Genomic DNA, 8,256 nt, shown 5'->3' with positions numbered 1-8,256 from the left:
GCTTTTTGAGCTTGTCGCGTCAGTGCGCAAGAATAAGTCTAACTCAGCAAAGAAAAGAGGGCGCTCTTCTAAGAAACTAAATGTCTCTAAACATAAAGTTGGTTCATCATGAGAGGCATGTTCTGGAATAGCAGAGGTCTTGGTGACTTGGCTAAACACAAACACATTGCCGATTGTGTAAAGGATCATTTGTTGGACTTTGTGGCTATCACTGAGTCAGGTAAACGTGATTTTCCAACACATGTCTTGGACCACTTTTCATGTGGTTTTGATTACGAATGGCACGTCTTACCGCCGACCGGGAGGTCCGGGGGAATATTGCTAGGTATTAACTCTACATACTTGCAACTATTGTCCACGACAAAGGGGGAGCATCATATTAAATTCCACCTTCGAAATAAGTCCGACAACTTCATCTGGAGTCTGGTGGCTATATATGGTGCCGCTCAAGAGGAGTTTAAGTCTGCATTTCTAAAAGAGCTGGTTAATACCTGTCGAAACAATCCTCATCCCATGTTAATCGGGGGGGATTTCAACATCCTTCGATATCAGCAGGAAAAAAACAACGATCGGTTTGACACTAGGTGGCCTTTCCTCTTTAATGCTGTTATTGACAGCCTCGATCTGAGAGAAATCACAATGTCTGGTCGTCAGTATACCTGGGCCAACAACCGTTCGGTGCCGACCTTTGAAAAACTGGACCGGGTGCTAGTTACCACTGACTGGGAATACAAATATCCCCTAGCATTGGTTCGGGCACTTGAAAGAATTGAGGCCTTATCGGATCACGCTCCGTTGCTAATCAATTTTGGACAACCAATCCCGAGTTCGAATCGCCACCAGTTTAAATTTGAACTGGGATGGTTCACTAGAGAGGGATTTCAGGAGCTAGTTAAGAAAGTGTGGGCACGCCAGCCCCGCGGTAACACACCCATCCAAAGATGGAATAATCGAATCCGCTCCCTGCGTCGATTCCTTCGAGGATGGGCCAAGCATACTGCTGGAATTTATAAAAAAGAAAAATTGCGTTTGTCTACCCTAATTGATTCCCTTGATAAAATAGCGGAGGTGAGGCCTCTGTCTGCTGTTGAGATCGAGCAAAAAAGCAATCTTAACGAGCAGATTGCCCACCTACTACGTGAGGAAGAGATTAAATGGTACCAACGTAGCAAGGCGGATTCGTTAGTGCTAGGTGATGATAATACGAAATACTTTCAGATGCTTGCCAATGGCAGACATAGAAAGAAGCGTATATTCGCCCTTGACCAGGAGGAAGGCCGAATAGAGGGGGACGTACCACTTAGAAATTTTATCACTAAGTTTTACAAATACCTTTTTGGGCCTTCAGCCGAGACTAATTTTCATCTAGATGAATCCGTTACTCATGACATCACTCAAGTTACGGAAGCGGAAAATGAATTCCTAACCTCTCCTTTTTCTGAGGAGGAAATTCAAACCGCTGTGTTTCAGATGGAACACAACAAGGCACCGGGACCGGATGGCTTTCCCGCAGAGTTCTATCAATGCTTTTGGGACGTCATTAAGGCAGACTTGGTTCAGTTGTTTAACCAACTGCATTTCGAGGACCTTGACATTTCTCGTTTAAACTTTGGGGAAATTATCCTACTGCCTAAGATTAAGGAGGCTAGTCGTATTCAACAATATCGACCGATTTGCCTTCTCAATGTAAGTTTTAAAATTTTTACGAAGGTAGCGACTAATCGGTTGAACGGTGTAGCTGACCATGTCGTAAAACCCACACAAACAGCATTTATGCAAGGTCGCAACATTTTAGATGGAGTGGTCGTCCTGCACGAAACTGTACATGAACTGCACCGGAAAAAAATGAACGGTGTCATTCTTAAAATTGATTTTGAGAAAGCCTATGACAAAGTTAAGTGGCCCTTCTTGTTGCAAACCTTACGCATGAAAGGGTTTTCACCAAAATGGTGCCGCTGGGTAGAGAGCTTTGTCTCTGGCGGTAGTGTGGCCATAAAAGTTAATGAAGACGTTGGCAACTATTTTCAGACAAGGAAGGGGCTTCGCCAAGGCGACCCCGCGTCTCCTATTCTGTTTAACATTGTGGCCGACATGCTAGCTACCCTAGTGGAGCGGGCCAAGCTGGATGGTCAAATTAGCGGGGTCATCCCACATCTAGTAGAAGATGGTCTATCCATTCTACAATATGCCGATGACACGATTCTTTTTATGGATCATGATCTTGATAAAGCAAGAAGTCTCAAGCTGCTCTTATGTGCCTTTGAGGAACTTTCTGGTCTCAAAATTAATTTTCATAAGAGTGAACTTTTTTGCTTTGGAGATGCTGCAGAATCTGCACCCGAGTATGCCGACATTTTTGGATGCCAGCTCGGGCAGTTTCCGATTAGGTATCTGGGTATCCCCATACACTATCGGCGTTTAACTATCGCTGAGTGGAGGCATGTGGAAGAGAGACTTGAGAAACGTTTAGCCAGTTGGAAGGCCAAACTCTTGTCTTATGGGGGGCGATTGATCTTGATCAATTCTGTCCTAAGCAACATGGTTTTATACATGTTGTCATTCTTCCACCTGCCGAAAGGGGTTCTACAGCGTCTAGATTACTTTAGATCCAGATTTTTTTGGCAGTGTGATAACGAAACCAAGAAATATAGACTGGCTAGGTGGAGCGTATTATGCAGACCTAAAAGCCAAGGGGGCCTGGGAATCCAAGACCTTGAGATTAAAAATATCGCTCTTCTCAGCAAGTGGGTCTATAAATTACTCACTGAGAATGGAGTATGGCAGGAAATCATTCGCAACAAGTATGTGGGATCCAATGCCATTTCTCAAATTCATTGGAAACCTGGGGATTCACATTTTTGGAGTGGTGTCATGAAGGCCAAGGAATTCTTTTTCCAATTTGGGACCTTCTTGGTTAGGGACGGTGCTCAGGTTCGTTTCTGGGAAGATACCTGGCTAGGGAACACTCCCCTAATGGTGCAATATCCGAGCTTGTACCGGATCGTCCGACATAAATTTGTCACGATCAAACAAGTATTAGGACAGGAAAACCCCGATATTTCTTTCCGTAGGGATCTTTTGGGCACTCGTCTGACAGCATGGAATGAATTACTCACTCGCCTGGAGGACATTCAACTGTCAGATGATCCGGACACTTTTCGATGGAACTTGCATCAGAATGGCAAATTTTCGGTCAAATCCATGTATGATGCAATGGTTCATTGTGATGTTCCTGTAGATAACAGGAAATTATGGAAGCTAAAAATTCCCCTAAGAGTGAAGATTTTCCTCTGGTTTCTTAACAAAGGAGTCATCCTAACTAGAGATAATCTGGCACGACGAAACTGGCATGGCTCCAAGACATGTGTCTTTTGCCAACATGACGAGTCTATCAAACACCTATTTTTTGAGTGCAAGTTCGCTCGGGCAGTTTGGGCTACGGTCCAAGTAGCTTCGAATTTATATCCACCACGTAGTGCACGGAATATGTTCGGCAACTGGTTACGGGGTATAGATAAACAATTTTCTGCACATATTCTTGTGGGAGCGGCGGCCTTATGCTGGGCAATGTGGCTTACCAGGAATGATGTGGTTTTTAACAATAAATGTGTCTCATCTCCTATGCAGGTTATTCATGTTTGTACACGATGGCTCCGTACTTGGTCTATCCTGCAGAAGCCGGAAGACAGGGACATTTTTATGATGGCGTCTACACGGCTGGAGCGTACGGCCAGGGAGGTTTTCTACCCCCATGGATGGCGGTGTGATTTACGGATAGGATTTACCGCTCCTTAGGCTGGACACGATTTATTGCTTGGCATTGTATCAAATTATTTTATTTTTAGGGTGCTCTGGATTTTTTGGCTGTGTGCATCTAGCTATGCAGAGGCCGGGCTTTCTTTTGACATGATTGTATCATCTCGATATATCTATTCAATGAAATGTCCTTTATCGAAAAAAAAAGTTACCGCGTACGGGTGCATGCATCGGGCAGACGCGGGCGCCCGGCCGCGTGCGTGCGATTCTGATCTCCTCAATTTCCACAAGTGCAAGTGCAAGTGGGGGCAGGGACGTACCCGGCGGGAACCGCGTAGGGTAGGGTAGACGATGGAAAATGGCGCCCCGCCCCGACGCCGTCTTCTTCCTCCGCGTTGCCTTTGCCTGCCTTTCGCGTACATGCACGTGCCCTGTGTCGCGCGCTCTTTCTTTCTCCTCTCTTGGAGTTTGCCCTTCGGGTGTAGCATGGCAAGAAATGGTACTAGCATATGATCGGCCTTTGTGTTAACAACGAACCAAGCTCAAGCGGTTACTATTTTTCAACCGGATAACTATTGTCAACGTCCGCTTGACAGTGATGCGGTTGTTTCAACTACTTGTTCGACTGCATCTCGCATGTCCACTGGTACGGTATTTACTACTCCCTCCGATCAGAAAAAATGTCACGGTTTTCTGAGCTAAGGTTAGTTTAATCTTCATTCAAAACTGCGGCACTTGTTATGGACCGAAGGGAGTAGTTAAGAAAGTGCTAAACATTGCCCTGAACAGAAATAAAATGTACTAGTATCATTCAGTGCGGAGTAATACCCAAATTGCATCATAAGATTTTACATAATCAGTGTATCCAAAATATAGTTATCATTATTTATAGGACTGCACTAACTGCCAAATTGCATCATTAATTAACAACCCCTCCACTGCACTAACTGCCCCCACTTGCACTTGCAAGTGGTGGGTGCAGGGATGTACCTGGCGGGAACCGCGTAGGGAAGCGTCTTTTTTTTAGGATCTCCATCCTCCTTTTTAATTACATGCATGCATATTCCCCTCTCGTTGGGGTTTTATCCTCGCGACACCGAGCCTTCCTTCCCCGTCTCTGTTCTGCCGCCGCCATCGCTGACCGGCCTTGGTAGGGCTCGTGCAGGGGTTGTGGACTGTTGTGTCTCTCCCTGGTCTTGTCGCCATGACGAGCTAGGGTTTTGGTGTGGTGAGTTCTTCTGCATCGGGATCAGAACCTGGGAAGCATGGTGTAGACGAGATGATGAGTAGACTAGGGACCAGGGAGAAAGACCTTGACGATGTCGGCCTTGAAGAGGAGGAACCTTCACCGACAAAATCGACTCGCTTGCATGTGGTTCTGCGTTTCCACATGGAGAAAAAATATAGTGAGTACTGGTTTTACAAAAATATGAGAACTACTTGGGATTGTGCTAAAGAGGTTAAGTTAGATCACTTGGTTCAAATCTCTATGCTGCTCAATTTTCATGTCTTGGGGACTGGGATAAAGTGATGGATGGAGGCTCGTGGACCTTTCGCGGTTGCCACGTGATATTGGCTCCTTACGATGGCTTTACAAAGCCATCAACAATTGAACCGTGTAACCGTGTAAATTCAAAATTTGGATTCATAACCATGATCTACCAGGCAGATTTAGTTTGATGGTCAAGTCCTTTGCAGGCAAAGTAGGCAAACTAGAATCTGCTAATGTGGAGTCAAATGAGTTTTCTGGCAATCTGGATCGAGCAAGAGTGTTGATTGATGTGTGCGAACCTCTGCAGGATCATGTTTCCGTGGTAAAGAATCTTAATAGGCAAAAAATGAAGGAAATATGCCCTCGAGGCAATAATAAAGTTGTTATTTATATTTCCTTATATCATGATAAATGTTTATTATTCATGCTAGAATTTTATTAACCGGAATCTTGATACATGTGTGAATACATAGACAAAACACAGTGTCCCTAGTATGCCTCTACTAGACTAACTCGTTAATCAAAGATGGTTAAGTTTCCTAACCATAGACATGTGTTGTCATTTGATGAACGGGATCACATCATTAGGAGAATGATGTGATGGACAAGACCCATTCGTTAGCTTAGCATAATGATCGTTAAGTTTTATTGCTATTGCTTTCTTCATGACTTATACATATTCTTTTGACTATGAGATTATGCAACTCCCGAATACCAGAGGAATACCTTGTGTGCTATCAAACGTCACAACATAACTGGGTGATTATAAAGATGCTCTACAGGTATCTCCAAAGGTGTTTGTTGGGTTGGCATAGATCGAGATTAGGATTTGTCACTCCGAGTATTGGAGAGGTATCTCTGGGCCCTCTCGGTAATGCACATTATGATAAGCCTTGCAAGCAATGTGACTAACGAGTTAGTTGCGGAATGATGCATTACGGAACGAGTAAAGAGACTTGCCGGTAACGAGATTGAACTAGGTATGAAGATACCGACGATCGAATCTCGGGCAAGTAACATACCGATGACAAAGGGAATGACGTATGTTGTCATTACGGTTTGACCGATAAAGATCTTCGTAGAATATGTAGGAACCAATATGAGCATCCAGGTTCCGCTGTTGGTTATTGACCAGAGAGGTGTCTCGGTCATGTCTAGTTCTCGAACCCGTAGGGTCCGCACGCTTAACGTTCGATGACGATTTGTATTATGAGTTATGTGTTTTGGTGACCGAAGATTGTTCGGAGTCCCGGATGGGATCACAGACATGACGAGGAGTCCCGAAATGGCCGAGAGGTAAAGATTGATATATTGGGCAATAGTATTCGGATACCAGAAGTGTTTCAGAATGTATTGGGTACGTATCGGAGTACCGGGGGGGGGGGGGGTTACCGGAACCCCCCGGGGAAAGATATGGGCCATATGGGCCATAGGAGGGAGGCAAGGCAGCCCACAAGGGGTGCCCCCCAGGGAAGGAGTCCGAATTGGACCAGGGGAGGGGTGCGGCCCCCCTTTCCTTCTCCTCCTCCCTCTCCTCGCCTCTTTCGACTTCCGGTAAAAGGAAGGGGGCGAATTGGACTAGGAGTCCAAGTGGGACTCCCCCACTTGGCGCGCGCACAGGCCGGCCTCCTCCCCTCTCCCTCCTTTATATACGGGGGCAGGGGGCACCTCCAAGACACATCAATTGTTCTTAGCCGTGTGCGGTGCCCCCCTCCACCGTTTACTCTTCCGTTCATATTGTCGTAGTGCTTAGGCGAAGCCCTGCGCGGATCACTTCACCATCACTGTCACCACGCCGTCGTGCTGACCAAACTCTCCTTCGACACTTTGTTGGATCAAGAGTTCGAGGGACGTCATCGAGCTGAACGTGTGCAGAACTCGAAGGTGCCGTACGTTCGGTACTAGATCGGTTGAATCGAGAAGACGTTCGACTACGTCAACCGCGTTGAACTAATGCTTCCGCTTTCAGTCTACGAGGGTAAGTGGACACACTCTCCCCCTGTCGTTGCTATGCATCTCCTATATAGATTTTGTGTGATCGTAGGAATTTTTTTAAATTGCATGCTACGTTCCACAACAGTGGCATCCGAGCCAGGTCTATGCGTAGATGATATGCACGAGTAGAACACAAAGAGTTGTGGGCGATGATAGTCATACATCTTACCACCCACGTCTTATTTTGATTCGGCGGTATTGTCGGATGAAGCGGCCAGGGCCAACCTTACATGACCGCGTTCACGAGACCGGTTCCACCTACAAATATGCAACTTGTTTTGCATAAAGGTGGTTGGCGGGTGTCTGTTTCTCCAACTTTAGTTGAATCGAATTTGACTATGGCCGGTCCTTGTTGAAGGTTAAAACAACATACTTGACGAAACGTCGTTGTGGTTTTGATGCGTAGGTAAGAACGGTTCTTACTAGAAGCCTGTAGCAGCTACGTAAAACTTGCCGCAACAAAGTAGAGGACTTCTAACTTGTTTTTGCAGGGCATGTTGTGATGTGATATGGTCAAGACATGATGTGATATACGTCGTTGTATGAGATGATCATGTTTTGTAAAAGTTATCGGCAACTGGCAGGAGCCTTATGGTTGTCGTTTTATTGTATGAAATGCAATCGCCATGTAATTGCTTTACTTTATCACTATGCGTTAGCGATAGTTGTAGAAGCAATAGTTGGCGAGACGACAACGACGCTGCGATGGAGATCAAGGTGTCAAGCCGGTGACGATGGAGATCATGACGATGCTTTGGAGAAGGAGATCAAAGGCACAAGATGATGATGGCCATATCATGTCACATATTTTGATTGCGTGTGATGTTTATCTTTTATGCATCTTATTTTGCTTAGTACGGCGGTAGCATTATAAGATGATCCCTCACCAAAATTTCAAGGTATAAGTGTTCTCCCTGAGTATGCACCGTTGCGACAGTTCGTCGTGCCGAGACACCACGTGATGATCGGGTGTGATAAGCTCTATGTTCACATACAATGGGTGCAAGACAATT

This window comes from Triticum aestivum, chromosome 5D, assembly GCF_018294505.1.
Source record: "Triticum aestivum cultivar Chinese Spring chromosome 5D, IWGSC CS RefSeq v2.1, whole genome shotgun sequence".
Lineage (NCBI taxonomy): Eukaryota > Viridiplantae > Streptophyta > Magnoliopsida > Poales > Poaceae > Triticum > Triticum aestivum.
The sequence above is the reverse complement of the archived record's forward strand: the minus strand, read 5'-3'. Positions refer to the sequence as shown.